Source organism: Ailuropoda melanoleuca, chromosome 2 (assembly GCF_002007445.2).
Source record: "Ailuropoda melanoleuca isolate Jingjing chromosome 2, ASM200744v2, whole genome shotgun sequence".
In the NCBI taxonomy this organism is placed as follows: Eukaryota; Metazoa; Chordata; class Mammalia; order Carnivora; family Ursidae; genus Ailuropoda; species Ailuropoda melanoleuca.
In genome coordinates, this window is record NC_048219.1 from 14,750,461 (window position 1) to 14,770,271 (window position 19,811).

The following is a 19,811-nucleotide window of genomic DNA, read 5'->3' on the forward strand; positions in this document are numbered from 1 at the left end:
TTCCCCTGCAGCAGCCCCAAATATTTATGTGGGGGCCTGTCTGCTGTGATGGCTTTGGAGCGGGGTGACCAGAGTGGATGTCAGCTCTGACCCCCTGCATGTAAAATGGGCATGAGGATTTCGACTGCACATGATTGTTTGAGTCATAAGCAAGACCAATCGCATGGAGGCACCCGGACCGTGCCTCGCGCGTCACCCCTACTGAGCGAATGTTTGCTGCTGGTGGCAATCACCCCACATTAATGCCAGAATCAGGAGCTCGAAGCCTTGGGAGCACAACCTCTCCCCAGTACCTGAAATTACTGACCCGAAGCCATGCAGGATTTCCATGATAACATTTATTTCATCTACATTTCTAACTGGCATGTTTACCTGCCTCTCCGGGAGTTGGCGAACCCATCCCATGGGCCACATCGAGCACACAGCAGTTTTGTGCGGCTGTCAAGCTAAGGATGGGCTTCACATGTTTCAAGGGTTGAAACAAACAAAGAAAGAAGAATATGTGGCAGAGACCATATGCGGCTCACAAAGTCTAAAATGCTTATGATGTGGCCCTTTGCAGAAAAAGTGTTCACCGTGGATTAGGAGCGGGGGCGGGAGGGGGATGGCAGGGGCATCTCCATAGCACCCCAGCTGCTGGAGACGTGACAGCTAATGACAGGAGGAAGTGAGAACTCAGAGGACCGGAGCCGTCTCCCTGCACACAGCACAGTGGGTGCCAACGCTCCCATCCTGAGTTCTGGAGAGAGGCTGTATCTTCGAGATCCCCTGGCTGGCGAGGCAGGGACAAGGGTAGACTACAGGATGATGTTCATCCCAGAGAATAAGCTGGAGTTTGGGAGTTTGGGGGAAGAGCTTCGATGATGCAGAAAGTGTACCGTGTGAGTTGCGTCCTGTTACTGCCCGTGCTTGCAGAGAGCACACGGGGCCTTCGAGAAGATGGGCAGTTAGCCTGTGGTCACAGCATTGGGAGTGGAGGGCCAGGATTTGAGCCCAGGCAGTTTGACCCTAGGTCCTGGGTCCCGACCTTCGCCTACAGGGCTGTCCTGGAGCAGGGTGGGTCCTTACATGTGGGTCCTCGGGTCAAGTTACCTGGCACGTCAATGGCTCACCTGAGTCAGGCGGACTCCTGCGGGTGAGGCCACTGGCGCTACCTAGTCAATTGCTCAGCCCTGACTGTGGCCCAACCTCTGCGGAGGGCTCAGAGGCTCTTGGTGACAGCAGGGGGAAGGGGACACGCGTGTTCTAGTCACTGGCCAGGTGGGCCAGGCATCGTGCAGGTGCTTTACACGCTGTGTCATCTCCTTCCATCCTCGCCCCCCACCCACAGTATTGGGACCATGACCCCATTTTGCAAAAGGGAAAACTGAGGCTCAAGGAGTTTGTCAATGGCAGACTCTGGAATTGAAACCGGCCCTCTCTAACTCCAGAGTCCACACTTCTCCAAGCTGCCTCTTTTGTGAAGTAGGTGGGGGCACTTTCTCCTCCTCACCCCCGGATCCACGCCCTTCAGCACCCCTTCTAGCAGATTCATTAGCAAGCCAGCTGCCTGTCCAGGGCTCTGCCCCAGAAAGTCTGAGCCAGCCGAGTGTAGCCGGATGGGGTCTGCCGAGACAGACTAATGAAGCAATTTAAAAACAATTGTTTGGAACACACATACATCTGGTAATAATAGACTAGAAGACAACTGCCCAGTGCATTTTCTCAGGGCCACGAACAGAGCCAGTTCTCCCTCATCATGTGGAAATGGCACGAGACGTGGTGGAGGGTCCCCCAGTTATCACTCTGTGAGGGTTTAACTCACTCTCAGGACCGGCCTGTCTGCTCTTCCGGTGGGGCCTGGCTGGGGGTCGCCTACGTGCGCCTGAGGGAGGCTCTGGGCAGACACATGCTCCGCTCGACATTCTCGTGCATGTACAGAGCTCCGCCCATATTTACATACACGCAGCAGGGCGCCTGTGTGCGCAGGCAGCTCCCCGCTCTCAGGACACGCACAGACATTTACCCACATGTGCGTGAGCTTGTGCAGACATAGACATGTAGGTGAAGGTAGAACACGGATGAGCCCCCGTCCTTCACCTCTCCCTGTATTCCCATCCTTTGCCGTGTCACTTTTGGGAGCCTCCCACCGAGGAGAGCAGAACACCTGCCCCTTAACGTTGCACTTGGTCACGTGCCTTGCTTTGGCCAACAGAGTCAGTCAGATGCGACAGAGTGCCACTTCCAAGGCGAGGCCCCCACATGCCCTCTTGTCCTCATGCCAACACCATGAAAAGAACATGCCTGGGCTAGCCCACTGGTCCCAGTAGGAGGGGACAGGCGCCCTGTGGCACCAAGCCCGGCGTTGATCAGCCCAGCCCAGGCAGTCCCAGTGCGTGGACTCCAGCAGCTGGGGGGCTCTGCCTGCAGCCAGACACACACACGGCCCCTGCGCACACACACGGGTGCGCTTCTGCACATGCACGGTTGCAGACCCCAGCTTACTCTCGGAAGGGCTCATAGGAGACAACAGTGGGAATGAAACCCAACCCTAGGGTGCCACCGTCTTGGGGAGGGGTGGGGGGGCTCTCTCTTGGTGCCAGTTGGGAGTCTAGGAATGCGAGGTATTGGCCCAAAAATTATTTTATAGATTTCAAAACTCTGGCCCCACCGTGGTAGGGCTTTTGTAGCGCCTCTCTGAGCAGCACGGACGGAGGCCCCGGTGTTGACTCCCCCAGAAGGAGGAGTAGGCTGTCACCTAGTGACTTGGGAGCAAGAACAAAGGGATCTGCAGAAGCGGCGTGGGCGGGGCAGGGCGGGACTGTTCTGCGGGGGCACCCCAAGGGCACCACCGAGGGCCTCTCACCCTGCGTCCTGCGTGCTTCACCCCATTGAGCGGGTGTCCAGGTGCTGGGGAAGGCCGGTCCCGCAGGAGGCCCCATGCGGTGTCTGCCCCTGGGCTGGGCCGGGCTGCCTCCCTCCTTCTGGGGGCGGGGGACAGGAGCGCCAGGCAGATGTCACGTGCTCCTTCTGTGAGGTTGTAGAGCTCGATGGGAGGGTGCTCAGGCTTTTAGGCCAAATTCTAATGGAATTCTGATGGATTCTAATCTGACGTCTGCCATTCTAGCTGGGCAAGGAACTCAGCCTCGCTGCACCCCAGTTTACACGTCTATGAAATGGAGCCAGTGACATGTAAGGTCAAAAGCCTCTGACTCGGTGCCTGGAACAGAAGCCCCGACAGTGGTAATAGCCATTCTTACCCCTCTCGACCACTGGCACCTAACGACGGGCAGGAGCTATCCTTCGTTTTCATTCCTGTTTTGTACAGTTGTAGCCCCAGGGCCTGACACACAGCGGTACCATTAAAAGCAGCGAATGAAGGAACAAAGGCGTGAGGACATGCAGGACAAACCGAGCGTACGCGTAAAGGCCTCCGAGGCCTTCGGGGCCGTGGACCAGCGTTAGGTTACAAGGTACGAGGCAGGTGGCACCTGCTAGAGCCCAGCTGGCGATCATTTGTAGCAACCGCTGCCCACAGCTCCTTCCGCGCTCGGAGCCCTGTGGAGCTCCGCAAGCCTGTGCCCATCTGTTGGGTGGCTACGTCCTCGCCACTGCCCCCCCCATTTCAGAGATGCGGAAACAGGTCTCCAGAGGATGAGTCAGCTCTTTTGACTCCAAATCTCAGGAGCCCCCACTCCCCTACAGCTTTCTCGCAGTGAGAAGGACTCTGAGAAGCACTAGTCCAACTTCGTGCTCACGGAGAGATACATGCTTAGAGGCAAAAGGCCATCTTGAGACCACACAAGGAGGAGGCCGCTGTGTCTGCTGCGCCTGAGCCCAGCGCATCTCCAGGTCCCCCACACAGCCGGTGACACAGGCAGGGTCTGATCTGCACACTTGCGACCTGGCACACACGGCTTGGAAGGCTTCCGGCCTCAAGCCTCACCCGTGAGAAGAAACCAGCCTGTGCACGTGTGGGTGGAAAGGGGCCAATCAGGCCACCCAGTGTTTATTGAGCACCTACTGCATGCCGGCCTTCTAGGCTAGTAGCTCGGGTTGGGAAGATAGAAAAGACATAGACCCAGCCTCCAAGGGGCCAGAGTCCAGGGGAGAGACAGACATGTGGACAGAAGTTCCCAGTGGATGGCAGTCCCTGCTGGGATGGAAGACGCTAAGTGAGTGGAGAACTGGGGGCTTCCGGTCCAGGCTGGAGAGGCCAGGCAAGCCAATGGGCACGCCCTGCCCCCCAGGAGCCCACAGAGGACATAACGCGGTGAGAGTCAGACCAGTGTTATTAATCTGTGTTGACGAGAGGCTCAGCTTGTCCTCCAGGTCCTGAACAACTCAGCTCTGCCACCTTGCTTATGTACTCACTCCTCAAAACAAAAGCCCAACCATGAAAGAGACCCTCCCATTCTCCTCTCCCCACTGACACCCATAACCCCAGCTGTTTCTCAAAGGATGTCTCCTGGGACGCTGGCTGAGAAGAGCTCTAAACAAGTCTCCCCACGTCTGTAAGCTTCCAATGGCGAGTTAGGGCCTCTTATAACGAGGCCCCCTAAACACCACTTGCTGGTGCACCCCAGCGAAGGGGTCCTGAAGGAGATCACACCCGAGCTGGGTCATGCAGGAAGAATAGGGGCAACCGGGGTGAAGGAGAGAGAGAAGCTCCAGGCTGACCTACAGATACAAAGGAGCAGGGGTATGAGGAAGCCTGACCTGGCCTGACCCGGCTCCCCCGCGGCCACCGTGGAAAGAGAGAATAAAGCAAGCAGCCCAGCAGCTGAGGAAGCCAGCAGGGCCGTCTGAGGAGGGGGCTTGGGTGGGCCGTTTATCAAGTGGATCCCACGGAGGACAGGGGAAGGGGCTCCAAGGTTCCCTGGGGCAGGGAGCTCCGAGGTAGGGCAGCTGGAGGTCTGGAGAGGAAGGGGGCAGCATGGCGTCCTGGCTTGGCCGCGACAACCTCCTCCATGCTCACCCACTCGTTCACTTAACAACTGTTCACTCTTGGAGATGAGATCAGAGGGGCTTGATCATGCCTATGGCCTGTTGGTCACAGTGGGGACTTGGATCTGGGGAAGGTACTAGAGGCAGGAGGGGCAGATGGAATGGACTGGAATCACACAGGGGCTGTGTACAGACAGGAGGCAGGATGGACTGCAGCTCCACCCTGGGGTCCCTCAATGTTCGGTGTCTGGGAGACGATGAGAAACCTGCAAAGGGGGCTGAGGAGCAGCCGGTGTAGGAAACCAAGTGCAGAAAGGGCATCGCGAGGGAGGATGTGGTGGGTGTGGCACCTGCTGCGGGGGGGGGCAGGAAATGCCTGTTGGGTTTGGCAGCATAGACGTGGAGGGGGTCCAAGACCTCGGGCTCACGCAAGAACGTGACGGGAAGGCCAGGACCCAAGGAGCACCAGTACCCTCTCTGGAAGTTGGCAGAGAGGTGGGGCTGGAGCTGTCGGGAAGGGTGAGATGAAGAGAGGGGTTTCTAGAGATTGGCTGTAGAGTTAGAGCGCTGTATTTCTGATGGGAAGGATCCTGTCGTGGTGGAAAAGGAGACGTGGCAGAGGCCAATGGCAGGGCCATATCCACAAGTAGGTTCAAGGGCCTCGCACAGAAGCCAAGTGGGTCCTCCGTAGTCACAGGAGGAGGACAGACCGTGTGGCCACCAGGAGCTCTGCACTCGTGGTGGTAGGTGTTTGAAGTCCGTGTCCAATGGCTTCTGTTTTCTCTGGGAAATAAAAGGGAAGGTGGTCAATTGACCATGAGGAGCAGGAAGGAGTGGTTAGAGGCGATCCCTCCCCGAGGTTATTTATCCCAAGTAGCCCACGTGCAGGACCTCTCTGCCTCTATCCTGACTTACTCGGGGTAAGTCCTGCCCTGAGCTGCCCATCCCTCCCACACCTGTCCAGGATCCCAGCGGGCCTCAAGAGTGCTCCACCAGCACCCAGACCCTCCACAGCCCGGCTCAGCTCCCCTCCTGATGAGGTTCTCCAGAAACGGGTCAGGAGGGCTCAGGGGGCCCGACCCTGTCCGGCCTGTGCCCAGCGCATCAGGCCAGCCCCAGCTCTGGCAGGGGGAGGAGTGGCGGGCCGAGGCGGGACTGGGAATCGTGTGGCAATCTCCTGCAGGCATCTTCTGAGGCAATGCCTGCAGCCAGCCCCGCTCGCAGCCGGCGACAACCTTGTATCCAGAGACTCCTTGGTGTTCCTGCTAAACTGTGTGATTACACTCGTCAGACCCCTCAGAGGAAGGCAGACAGGCTTCCCGTGCCTTCAGGCGCCTGCGACGGGAAGGAGAAGCAGCTGTCAGCTCGGGCCTCTTCTCCCTCCGCCCCTGCGCTCCTGCGCTCAGCCTCCACACAAGGTCGTCAGTGGGAGGGGACGACGACGACATGGGGACAAACCTCCAAGCCCGGCTGGTCCTGTGTCCGGGCCAGGCTTTCTGTGCCGCTCCCTCCACACACAGGAGCCTCACTTAATCCTTGAAACAGCCACAAGTCCAGGGCTAAGAGCACCTGTATTTTACAGTTGACATAAGACTCAGAGAGGTTAAGGAATTGCCCAAGGTCACTCGGCCAGGAAATGACAAAGCTGAGACCTGCAGTCCCATCTATCAATAAAGCACTCCACAGCGCCTCTCAGCACTTGTCCTCACAGCACTCAGGACCCAGAGTGCCCAGCCCTGCCTGGCTCTCTCCCCAGCCAGTCTGGCCAGGGTTAGACTGTGGAGGTTCAAATCCCCCTTACTCAGTCATTCACTACCTCAGCGACCTTGCACATGGTACACGAACCACCCTAAGTCTATTTCCCCATCTGTAAAATGGGGCCATCACAGTACCTCCCCCCAAGGGATGCCACAATACCCTTGCTGGGCTGAGCCTGGCATGCCCTAGAATGTGGTGTCAAAACCCCAGCAAGGGCAAGGCCAGAACAGCCCATCTCCTCCCTCATTCTGGACATCAGACCTCTGTTAATACAGCCTCACAGCCTCATTGCTCCGTTGGCTCACATAAACCTTAGAGCCTCCTCCACCTCCCATATCTCTTTAACATAAACATCAACAGGATAATCCAGAGGACTGTGCAGCAGCACGCACCTGCTCCCAGGATTCAGGAGCACTCAGGTGGGTGTTCTATGTAGAGGAGGGTGATTAAATGCAAATTGGGAGTGGGCTGGAGGTTGACTAGGAGGAAGCAAAACAGTGGGTGAAGGATGAAGGCCTGGGGGAGGGGAGCAAAGGATGAGCCGGAGGAGAGAAGGTAGAGCCAGGAAGGAGGGGAAGCCAGGCCCGAGTTCACAGCGGCAGGAGGAGGTTTGGAGAAGCCCCCCTGCTGGGTAAGCACCAGCTTGGGGGGGGTGCAGAGGAGCCCTGGCAGAATCCTGTCAAGCTGAGGTGACCTCTTCGAACCCGGTGGAGCCTCATAGCCCAAGGGGGCCACTGGCTTCTGCAGTGCCCAGAGGGACCCCGTATGCACGGAATATAATTCATTTCATCCACACACGACCTTGTGAGCTCAATGCGGTTATGCTCCTTTTACATACAAGACAATAAGGGTACTGGCTCTCTGCCTGGTGAGAAAAACCCCAAGAAACCACTTGCCACAGCCTCTTGCAAACCTCCATTGATGGGGAGATCACAACCTCATGAGCTGGTACACGACCACCCGATTCACACACAAATGAACTTGACTCTACAGTCCATGGTGCGGAGGACCTGGAAGCCTCCTCCTGGGCCTCCCTGCCTCTGGGGACCAGGTGTCCCGCCAGTGCTCCAGACTCAAGAGGTCTCAGGCTGGGGAAGGGAAGGCCTGTTATTCTGGGGGGCCTCTTGTGGTTGGAGAAGGCCTGGGCCTGGCTGGAGTGAGACAGACAGACAGAGAGAGATAGGAGAGACAGAGAGAATACGACCTGGAATCCTATAGGCTCCCCTGAATATACTGTCCTACAGAGCCCAGGGGTAGCCAGTTCTTTCCTCTCCCTGAGACAGAAAAAAGGGAGAGATCCCCTGATTACAGGGACCCTCCCTCCATTAGAGGGAGGCAAGCTCCAGAAGACTCAGGACCAGGGAGATGGAGCCCAGCTGATGGCCCCCTCACTAACCCTCCGTCCTCTGCCTGTGGCAGACATCACTAATCAATCACTAATCAACAACACTCCTTCTTGATAAGATGGGGTGAGGGTTTTCTTTTAGATGACAACACACACCCTGAGGGCCCCTGGTGGATATAGTCTCTAGCAATGGGAAAATTGTGCAGGTCTTGGAAAGCCACGCTGAACTTGATCCTGGAAGTCAAGGACAAATCTCTAGCAGAGCCTTAAAACCACTTTCACGGCTTGTTGGTTTAGGAGCCAATTAGGTCACTGGGGACAACGTCCTCCCTTCCCCTGGCACGAGTGGCCAGCATCTGAGTCCGCAGCCCACAGAGGACAGGACGCAGACCACATCTGTGCATCCCGTCCCTGCCAGCGTTGGACCCAGCCCACCAACAGCGCCAATCAGTGCTCTGGAACCTGGATGTGGTGTCAGCTGCACTCAGGGCCCAGCCCTCTTGCTTTCCTGGAACAATCTAATCAAAGGCTTAAGACTATTTTTAACTGATGAAGAGGAAAGCCTGGAATCAGAGTTTCTTTGGAGCAGCTGAGCCGCCAACAAGGTGCTACTGCAACCACTGCCTTTATTCCGGAACACACGGAGCAAGCGTCACTTGGGCTTCTGCTCGGCCTGACAAAGGCTCCCATTTGCTCACTGTTAGCCCTTCCGCACTCGGCCGTTAGGATGAATTAGGGCAGCAAAAGAGATAATCGTCTGCTAAGGATGTCCTTAGAGCCGAATCATCTCAGTACCACTTATGGGACACCAGGGCCCCACGACCATGCAGTCGGCATGCAAGCGGTTGACTTAAAATCACGAGGAGCCAACAGATCCGTGTGCACAGCTGAAGCTGTGATCGTGCCTGGGAAACAGCTTTTGAGAGTATAGGGGAGGCCGAGGAAGAGGAATCCGGGAAGGGACTGTGGCTAACTGTGCCCTGAGACTGGCCTGAGAGTGCAAAGGTCGGCAACAGACACCTAAACATGGATCCATTCTGGTCAGCGTTTGGGGCTCGATCCCACAATCCCTTCCGTTACGGTGCATTTTAGAGCCGCAGTGGCACACTCAACCCTGCTCCACCTTCTGCCTGTGGCAGACATCGCTAATCAATCACGGCACTCTTCCTTGCTAAGGCTGATGTAGACTCCTACTACTCCCAGAGCTCCAGCCAGCCAACTGCACTTGAAAGAACGCCTAGTCGCTAGTCTGCGTTATAAGCTCCTTTTACGATTAAGCTGGGTCAGAGTGCGAGTTGTTGACCTTCCCACTACCGGCCACGAAGGGGCATTTGTCGGGCATTTGCTTTAGCTCTAATGCACTAGTACAGGGCCCTCGAAGATCTGATGGTTCCAAGAAGTAAGTTTGGCCCCAGAAGGCTGGGAGGACCTGGTCCACCTGAAGCCGTATTGAGTGCTGATTGGATGGGGTTCATTTAATTTCTGCATTCCCAGCACCCTACTCAACTGGGAGCAGCTGAGCCTCCCCTGACGGCTCCTCCTCTCTGTTCACAATGAGGTTGTGGGGGCTGCCAATCTTAGTAGCTACTTCATGGCTGCCCTGAGTTCAGACGTGGACTAAGTGCGGACAAGAGATCTGTGCTGGGCCGGGGAGAGGCCTTCCCTGAGAGTTCTGCACTAGAACTAAGGGAAGGGAGGCTAGTCCTCGGTGGTGGCTAAACGGTGGGATGCAAGGCATGGAAAATGCTAGCGGTTATTTCTTGACATGTGGAGGAGGTAGGTCTGAGGGAAGGACAATGTTGGCATGTAAAGACGAGCAAGATGGAGTGACAGAGATGAAAGTGAGAGAGAGGGAGACAGAGAGACAGAAAACCTAGCAGTTCAAGTCCTCCCAAGGCCAAGTTACACCCCTTCAATTAACACATGAGTCTTCTGGGGCGCCTGGGTGTCTCAGTCGTTAAGCGTCTGCCTTTGGCTCAGGTCATGATCCCAGGGTTCTGGGATCAAGCCCCGCATCCAGCTCCCTGCTCAGTGGGAAGCCTGCTTCTCCCTCTCTGACTCCCCCTGCTTGTGTTCCCTCTCTCGCTGCCTCTCTCTCTGTCAAATAAATAAATAAAATCTTTTAAAAAAAAAAAACCAAACATGAGTCTTCTAATAAAGTCCCTTTTTTTTTAAGATTTTATTTTTATTTATTTGACGGAGATAGAGACAGCCAGCGAGAGAGGGAACAAGCAGGGGGAGTGGGAGAGGAAGAAGCAGGCTCATAGCAGAGGAGCTTGATGTGGGGCTCGATCCCATAACGCCAGGATCACGCCCTGACCCAAAGGCAGACGCTTAACCGCTGTGCCACCCAGGCACCCCAATAAAGTCCCTTTTTAATTACATTTCTGAAGTTGGGTTTCTGTTACTTGCAACCAGGAACCGATCACAATGTATGTACCCAGGGCATATGCGAAACTATACCAGTGCATCGCCAAGACTACACGGGGGTGGGACTCCTGGAAGTGAACATGAAAAGCTCCTGGGATAATGGTTTGTAGTGTCTGCCGTGGGATACAGCTCGTCGTGGCCATGGAGAGAACCTGACCTGACAAGGAGCCACAAACAAGGAAGGGATTTGGAGAATTCGACTTTTTATGACGCTCACTTCCATGGGCTGGTCTTGGGAGGTAGTGTTGCTCAGACCCACCGTTCTTGTGCCTTAGGAGATCAGCTGGGTTTGCTAAGACTCTGTGGTGGCTGTGATCTCTGCATACTTCACTCCAGGCTTCCGAAGGAATGTTCTGTATTCTGAGTACAGCAAGGCTGACATGCATTCCTGGAAAGAGTGGCCAAATCCCCGCACTGCCCTCATGCTCAGAGAGCAGCATGCCACGCTCCTCCCTGCAGGACACACACGTCTGAAAACAGGAAGGATAGGGGAGAAGCTTCTACAAACACCCACCTATTCATCCATGCTTCAACACAGGTTTGTCGGTACCTACTATCTGATAGGTCGTATGCTGGGTATCTCAGATACAGACAAAAACACACACAGTCCAGGTCTCGAGAAAGGCTCAAGCTAGTGGGGCATAGAGTCACATAAATAAAATACAGTGCAGTAGTTTTTAGCAGAAGTGGGTATAAAGGATTCTAGAAGGTCATGGAAGGCATGATGAGTCAAGCCTGAGGGATTAGAGCAGGCTTCACCCAGGAAGTGACAGGTCAGCTGAGTAAGAGCTTATTCAGAGGGCAGGATGCCAGAACTGTCCTTAAATTCCCAGAGGGTCCCAAGTATGGCAGGTATGTCACTCTACCCCGTAGAGATGTCTTCCTGTACAATAGACATCCTCTGCTAACTAGGTTTCTCACGTGACCTCGGTTTTGCAAAGCAGACAGATCGGATGAAGCAGGAAGGTGAAGATGAGCCAGGGGAGGCAGTAGCTATGGGGTGTCCTAGAGAAGCTTTAGCTAAGCGTCCACAGTGAAGTTTTTAGTCATAGGTGCTGAGCCATGGGAGGCGGTGGCCAAGGGGCTTCACTAGAACAGCTCTATTTTATGGCAGGTCATTTTTCCTAGCTTTATTTCCTGACCCTCCCAGAAATTCTGTGTGCTACCTAATCCCTAGAATAAATCCCTCTCTATTTCGACCCGTTGGAGTAGAGTCCGTCTGCAGCTTAAGACTCCTAAAGATGGCAGCAGGCTCTGCCTTGGACTTCCTTCCTCCCTAGCTGTCTCTACACTGGCCAGGAGCACCCACTCTAGTTTCAGAAAGACCCTGGTTCAAGTCCCAGCTTGATCCTTTCCTACCAATGAGACCTTGGGACTGAGATGGGTTTCTCTACTTATCAAACGGCGGTGAATGTAATATGTAGCTCATGGTGTTGTTATAAAGCCCAAATGAGATAATGTATGTAAAGCGCACACTATTAGACACATAGAAAATGCTGGGTAGACCATTGTTAGTATTCTTACAGCTTGGGTTTCTTTGCCAGCCAACCCAGGCTTCACACTGGTTGTGAAAAGTTAATTGAAGAGCAGACAAAAGAGCGTTCACGGCATATAAAAAGAAGACCTTGATGATCGCAAAGGCGAACTGAACAAGATGAAATAAAACAAGAGTAAATGCAAAGTTCTACACTCAGGTAAAGAAAACCTGAACAAAGACAGAGAGGCTGAGACATAGGGCTCGGTTGCAATATATACGAGACAGATTTGTGGGCTCAGAAAACAGATCAATGTGTGTCCCTAGGGAGATGCCACCAAAAAGTGAATCTAGTCTCTGGCTGAAGAATAGAGGTAGAGTGTAGAAAAGGGGAGGTGAAAACCCTGTTCTACTGTCCTGAACAGCCCACACCAACAAATTTAATTTAACTCTGAGGAATCATACCATGAGAGGGATACAGAGACTTGCTAGTGTTCAGAGAAGCCACCTGGGATAACAGCTAACATTTATCGATCTTTTACTATGTGCCAGCAGCCACTCCTAACTCATTCTCAACTCTTCTCCCAGCAGGATAGATTTGAAGATATAGAAGTGGGGCAGGCTGCGCAGTCAGACTTAGCCCTCAAAATGGCCATGACAAGGGTGGCAAATGTGTGGCATTCATGCCACCACTCACCCCTCCCAGCCCATAGCAGACATCACTACTGTATCACAGATCTTAGCTTACTGAATCCACATTGGCTTTCAAAATGTCCTCTCCTCCCGACATTGTGCTCAACTGAAGATGAATCCTATAGGTCAGTCCTTCACCATATAGATGGTATGGATGAGTGGTGACCATCCTGTGAACTGTGACCAACCCAAGCAGGGATGGACCCTCTTTCAAAATAGGCTACAAGACATGGAAGAGAAGCTGGCAGGGCTTCCCAGGGACAGACACAGCCCAGCCACTTGTCCGCAGCTCTGTAGGTGAAGGAACGTGTTAGTATTAATGTACCCAAACTGGATCAAGCTTTTGACAAGAGACAGTGCTATATGTTTACCAAATCCCATTTCATTTCATTCTTCCTGGACACTCAGAAAGACTACATCTCCCAGCATTCCTTGCGGTTGAGGTCATGTGACTGGATCTAGCCAATAGGCTATGAGCAGAATTGATACAGGGCACTTATAGGCTGCACAATAAAAAACCCCTGGTTAGATATCATCCGTGCCTTTTCTTCCCCTTCATCAATAACCTTGGAAGCCATGTATTGGGGATGGTAGCTTTGCAAAATGGAAGGAGCCTGAATCTCGGAGTCTTCACTGTGAGAAAAGCGCCAAGGGTGGCTGTCCAACCCATGTCAGAGTGTGATACAAGCAAAAACGAATCTTTGCTGTGTTAAGCTACCAAGACATCAGAGTAGATTTATGAATGCTGCAGGGCCTAGCCCAGCCTCGCTACGGAAGGCTAACACCGAGAGTTTCTCCACGTGCGGTCTGGGACCACCAGCGTTAGGCTCCCCCAAGAAGGTGCATGGAGCTACGCATTCTTGCCTCCACCTTGCAGGGGGAGCCACAGATCCTGGGGAGGCCTGAAGAGTTTACACCTTCAGCAAGCAGTCTAGTGATTCTTATTCTCCCTGAAGTTTCAGAACCACTCACTGCTCAACCACACTCAAAGGAGCCAGTTTATCACTTTAGGGTGAAAAATTATACTCTCAGACAGAGTGGAATCCTGGGGTCAGCTGGCCAGGACTGTCTTTTCTATGGACACGTGTAAATGAAAGAAACTGGATTTCCATCTGAAGACAACTCAGTGCTCGGAATCAGCCCCAGGGAGCTGAGAAAGGGGACTTTAAAGGGTCTCAGCCTCAGCCATGTGGCCCGAGACTCCCCCAGCCATCACTGCCCATTCACCTAGGAGATGTCCTGCCCAAACCAAATAGGGCACCTTCTTCTGGGACCACGCTAGAAGCACCTAAACAAGGTCCTGCTCTGGCCACCCTTCTACTTTTCCAGCTGCTGGTCAGGCAGGAGCCAACCTAATGAATTAGGTGATGCCTTTGAGGTCATCCCTGGCGGATGCACAGCCTGCCTCAACATCCCCTCACCATCCCTCTCCAGGCGTGCAGTCGGGTGGGGCAGAGATGCCCATACCTGCTGTGTATGTTGACTCTTAACTGTCTCCTATCTTTAAGGTGTGAAGGCTGAGCACATGGGCTCCAGGGCACAAGACGGATTTGGGTCCCTGCTCTGCCACTTACGGAGTGGGTAAATGGGCGGACCACTTCATCTTGGCAGAGTCATACCTGTCAAGTGGGGATAAACTAATAGCCACCTCTCCACAGCTGCGATGGTTACAGGGTATATTTTTGACGGCCCCAAGACTTACCACCCCAAGCACGGTCGGGGTTGTCAAGTGACTTGAATGAGTTACTCCGCGTGTGATACGTGGGATGACCCTGTACCTTTGCAGAAGGGACAGAGAGTGTGGACAGCGTGGAGAAGGTGAGCCTGCATTTTGAGGACGGAGAGGCCTCTATTTGAATTATCAAGTACTGACTGGTGGCCTCAGTTTCCAAAATACGTGTAAAATGGGAAGAGTGATCCCTCTACCACCGGGTTGTTAGAAAGATAAATGAGCAAAACAAAGGGACAGTATTAATCTGTGCGTGTGTGTGCATGGGTGTGCATGGGTTGTAGTCTGTGCATTGATGAGTGTTTATGTAGCTGTGTGTGTATAATTTCAAAGCTAGTATTTATTGGGCGCTTGCTGCATGCTAGGTGCTGTTCTTAAACGCTGCGCGGTATTAGCTCATTCAATCCTCACGACCGTCTAGGAGGCAGTTATCGCTATCCCATTGAACAGATGTGGAAGTAGAACCAGAAGGTTTACACGTATTGACCAGAGCTCTCTTTATAAGGTATCAATAACCCTTCCGTTTTTCTGCTAATGCTGCTTTTTTTCTCTCCCTGGTGCTAAGAGGTGAGAGGGACAAATGTGACCCCCCCCAGCTCCTGGCAGAAGCTGAGCCTGCTAACTCATCGGCAGCCCCTGGACTCACTTTGTTTCACCCCTTCGAGAGCTTGTGTCCTGGGGAGCTCCATGCAGGGCTCGGGTGTGAAAAGGGGGACAAATAGGGCAGCAGACAAAGGATCACCACCGGTGCTATGGAAGCCCAGAGCCCAGGGGTCATTACGTCCATGGCCCATTCTCACCCTCTGGCAGGACTGGGACTGACCTAGTCTGATTTCCCTGTGATTTCAAACACATCAGGGATTAGATAAAGTCATAAAAAAATCAGACTGTCTTAGACAGCCATCCCCCTGCCAAGTGACTCCCTTCCAAGGTCACACCTTAGAGAAACACTTGCCATGGGCACCTGGAGACATGGCCAGGGATGCTCAGAGCAGCAGTGATCATGAAACTGAACCCCAGATAAACAAGGTGGGCTGTCGTCACACTGTGGAAGACGACACGGCCCTGAAAACAGCTGCAGCTGGACAAGCAGCTTGAAGGGATCTTAAAGAATAAGGTGGAGTGAAAAGTTACAAAATAAACACCTTTCTTGTTTACCGAAACAAGCAAAGAAAATCACCAGACTTTATGTTGCTAAAGAAAACAAAGGGATGATACAAAATTCAGATAGTTATCCCTGGCAGGGAGCAAGGAATCATAATTAGGAGGAGCATACCAGAGTTTCATTGGTTTGGGAATGTTCTGGTTCTTAGGTTGGGGTGGAAACATTGGTGTTCATTTTATTATCTTATCATATATATACACACGTATATTATACACACATACACATACATATATATTATACATAGACATATATTATACACACATATATTATACATAGACTCATATATATTATGTACAGATAAAATATACATGCATATACATTACATGCCTATTATATATGCACATATATTATACATACATATATATTATACACACATAATAATGCATACACATATATTTTACATAAATATCCACACAAATATATTATACCCACATGTATGTATTATGCATACATACACACATATGTATTATACACACATATGCTTTTATTGGAATCAGATGAAATAAAGAGACAAAAGGATACAATAAACGAACACCTTATTCTTGTATCGTGCCACACAAGCAACTTAACATTAGAGGAACGAGAAATCCCCATCTTTCTGCCTGTTGAGTCCTTACTACCGCATTCATAACAGCAAGTGTTCGTAGGACCTGTTGGAGATGGGCCTGAACACTACATCAATTACAATTATTGAACCTCTGTAAAGAGCCGATGAGATAAAATACTATTACTATCTGCATTTTGCAGGTGGGGAAACCGAGTCAGGGAGGCCAGCTTGCCCGAGGACATGCACCTTCTAAGTGGCAGAGCAAGGATAAGCACCCACCCTGCCTGCTCCCGAGCCTGTGTCCCCGACCATCGGACGGCACAGCCTTGCCTGAGCCTGTGGTTTGCCTCGATTAGCACGTTTAATCCTCACACTGGCCCTTTCTGGAGCCGCTTACTCTTCCCCATCTTCCAGAAGAGGAAAGCAAAGCATTTCTGGGCAGGCACGGTGCCCATTCGTACACCACACCCCTTGCCAGGCCCACGGCAGACCCAGCTGACAGATCGTGCACAAACCCAGGTCCCTCTGGAGGCAGGTGCTATTAATCAGAGTCGGCCCACACCTTGGAACCTATTCGCAGCCCCCCCGGCTGTGAACGAGCTCTGCTTCTGCAGGTGCTCAGAGACCATCCCAGCGCTTCTGCCTGAAAGCTTTGCCTGTCTTCTTCCGTGTCTCCTGTGGCTGTGCACAGTAGCTGACTCCGACGGCCACCTGGGCACTTCTGGTCCCCAGGGGCTGATCCTGCCTCTGTCTACTGCACCACCTCTGTTACACATCAAAACTGGCCTTGAATTAACCTCTGATGACCATGCCTCAGTTTCCCCAAATGTGAACTGGACAAAAAGCTGCGTGATCAGTCCCAGGCCCTAGAGAACAAGAGCGGTTACCTGTCCTTTCTGCTCCTCAAAGAAGAGGCCAGTCAATGGCCAGACCCATGTGGGGCCCCATTTGTGAAGAATTGAGAGATTTGGGGCCGCTGCTGGCCTCGCCCCCATGAGCCCGGGATTATACTCCGAGCAGCTCGTGAGGGCAGCGCATTGCAATAGATATTAATTGCTACATTAAATTCTATGATATTGCTTAAGAGAATGTTCATTTAATTTCCCTGCAACTGTGGTCAACCTGATCTTTAATCGAAACTGACAGGCACAATTTAAATCAGGTAGCAAACTCCCCTCTCTTTAAAAGAGCCAAGAATGGTATGAATATTAAATGGGTCAGGACAGTTGGCAACACTAATACAGTTTAAATCAGAACAAGGCTCAGCTACAGCTTTTAATTATTCATGCTCTCCTGGTAAGTCGGGCCCTGACAGCCGTGTCACCGGGAGTTCAGGAAACTTCCTCGACCTGACATGAAAGACGGCGGGGGGGGGGGCGGGGGGGGCAGCATGGCCCGAGGTCCCAGGTTAGGTCTGGGCTGTCTGAGGGCAGTCTGGCTCGGAGAACATGCTTGCCATTGTCTTTGCCGCCTTTGGCATCACGCAAGTGCTGTCGGCTATGTTGGGGAGGGACAAGGAGAGAGCTAATAAGAGGCACAGCCAGAGGGACAGATGGGCGGAGGGGGGCTCAGAGATGGGGCTGGGCTTAGGGAGAGAGACATGCAGAAACAGAGAGGGACAGAGACTGCACTGGGAGCAGAGACACACGGAGGCAGAGCCAGAAGGTAGAGCTTGGGCGCAGAGAGACAGAGCAGGGACAGCCAGGGTGGGGGCCGCTCAAAGCCTAGGCATCTGCGAGGACCAGCAGTGGGAAAGTAGAAACAATAGAACACATCCCAGAGACAGTTGCCTGGGGACCGAGGGCGGAGCTTGCCTCGCAGGCACCAGCTTCCGGAACAGCACTCCACTGAGTTTCCCGGGCTGAGCCAGGCCCATAAATCACTCGGGACAGGAGAAACCTGTGTGCAGACTCCGGAGCAGCAGCTGGCGGGCGAAGTGGTGGAAGGGATGGCGAGGGGCCTGGGGAAGAGGAAGAACAGCAGAGAGCGGGCAGGACACATCAGAGATGAGTCAGACAGGTGGGAGAGACGGAAGAGACGAGAGATGCTGGAGGGAGAGGCCCAGAAACATGGGGGAGAGGCGCGTGCGCGCGCGCGCGCGCACACACACACACACACACACACACACACACACACGGGGAAGGACAGAGACACACGGGCAGAGTCTCAGGCAGCAAGGATTCTGAAAGAATTTTCTTCGCACGCTGACCTTTGAAATGCTGTTTGCTGAGAACTTGCTGTTCTTAAGAATAACACACCTTCCCGTGTGAGGAACGTAGGGGCTGCAAGATACTTTCCCATTCACTATGCCGCCCTGTCCTCACCCCCCTCCCCAGACTCCCAACTCCAGAGGGGCATTCTAGAACCTTCATTTCCTAGTGCTTACTACCGAGACAGGCCACTTGATTCACCCCAATAGCCAGCTATGAGGCATTGATCTAAAATCTCTCTCCCTGGCCATATTTCCTACCTGCACCACGTCTTGCCTGCATGCACGTGGTATGGGGCAAAGAGCATTGGGGGAAACCACTGCCGACTTCCAGCCCTCGGGCACAGGAGCCTCAGTTTCTCCGCCGGCCCAGTGGCGTGTGACCACCCCAAAGGACGGTGGTGAGGGTCAGCTGAGATGACGTGGATGGAAGTGTGAGGACTGTCCTCAAGAGGGGCTGTCACAGCCCATAGGAGGACGCTTCACTTGCAGGTGCCTTTGTAGACCATGGGGAAGGGTCCCCGGGTTGAGGTGCATGCCCCAAATCTAGTCCTTCTGCAAAGTCAGCCCAGGCAGGGTTCCCTCTGCCTCCCAGAGGACAGGGTCTGTCCCCGCTCCTCCTCCAGGGGCCGCTGGGGCGTTAATCTTTCGTGTAGCCCTGGGGCTGAAATTTGCATCCCATCTCCTCGGCTGGCTGATCTCACCCGCCCAGAGGGGAAGGTAAATGGAAAAGGCAGCCGGGGGCTTCTTCCTGAATGTGTTTGCCCTCCTCGGCTCTTAACATTTACACATGCAGGTGGAGGGCATAAGCGGCCTTAGCGCCCCAGGCCGGCATGCCAGCCGAGGAGGAGAGCCAAGTCTCGGCCTGGGCACGCTGGAAGCAGTTATGAGGATTTTCGTGCAGGGTATCTCATCTCTCTGGGTGGGCAAACACTGCTGTCACCTCCGAGGACCAGCAGCCAGCCCAGGCTGGGCCTGGGGAGGTGGGCACGGACTCTGGTGAGGAGTGGCTGGTTGGGCCCTCCACCCAGAGGCCAGCCTTGCTGAAGGAAGAGTGGGCACCTGACACCCCTCCCACATACCCAGTGTCCCCACCAGCCTCAGACGGCCAAAATCATACAGCACTGTGTCCTGCTGTTGCCTTGACTCCCAACTGCCCTGGAAAATAGGAAGCTATTGTTTCCTTCTGATAGCTGAGCCCAGAGAGGTAAAGTGACTTTCCCAAGGTCACACAGCAAGTTGTGGTGAAGCCAAGTTTCACACCTGTTTTTCCGGGAGTGCCCCAGCCAAAGACATTGTCCCTTACGTCTGTCTTACATTGGCCCAGGGCCCTTGAACTTGGGACCGAGCCATGTGCAAGCCAAGCCACTTGGCCAAGGTCACATGCCAAGTAGGTAACATTCACTCAAACAGCACATGTCTGTTGAGTATTACTCAGTGACAGGCCCTGAGCTAAGGGAGACCATGGCGAGCCAGCAGGCCTCATTCTAGTGGAGGATACAGACAATGAGCAGAGAAAACAAATACAAGATAAT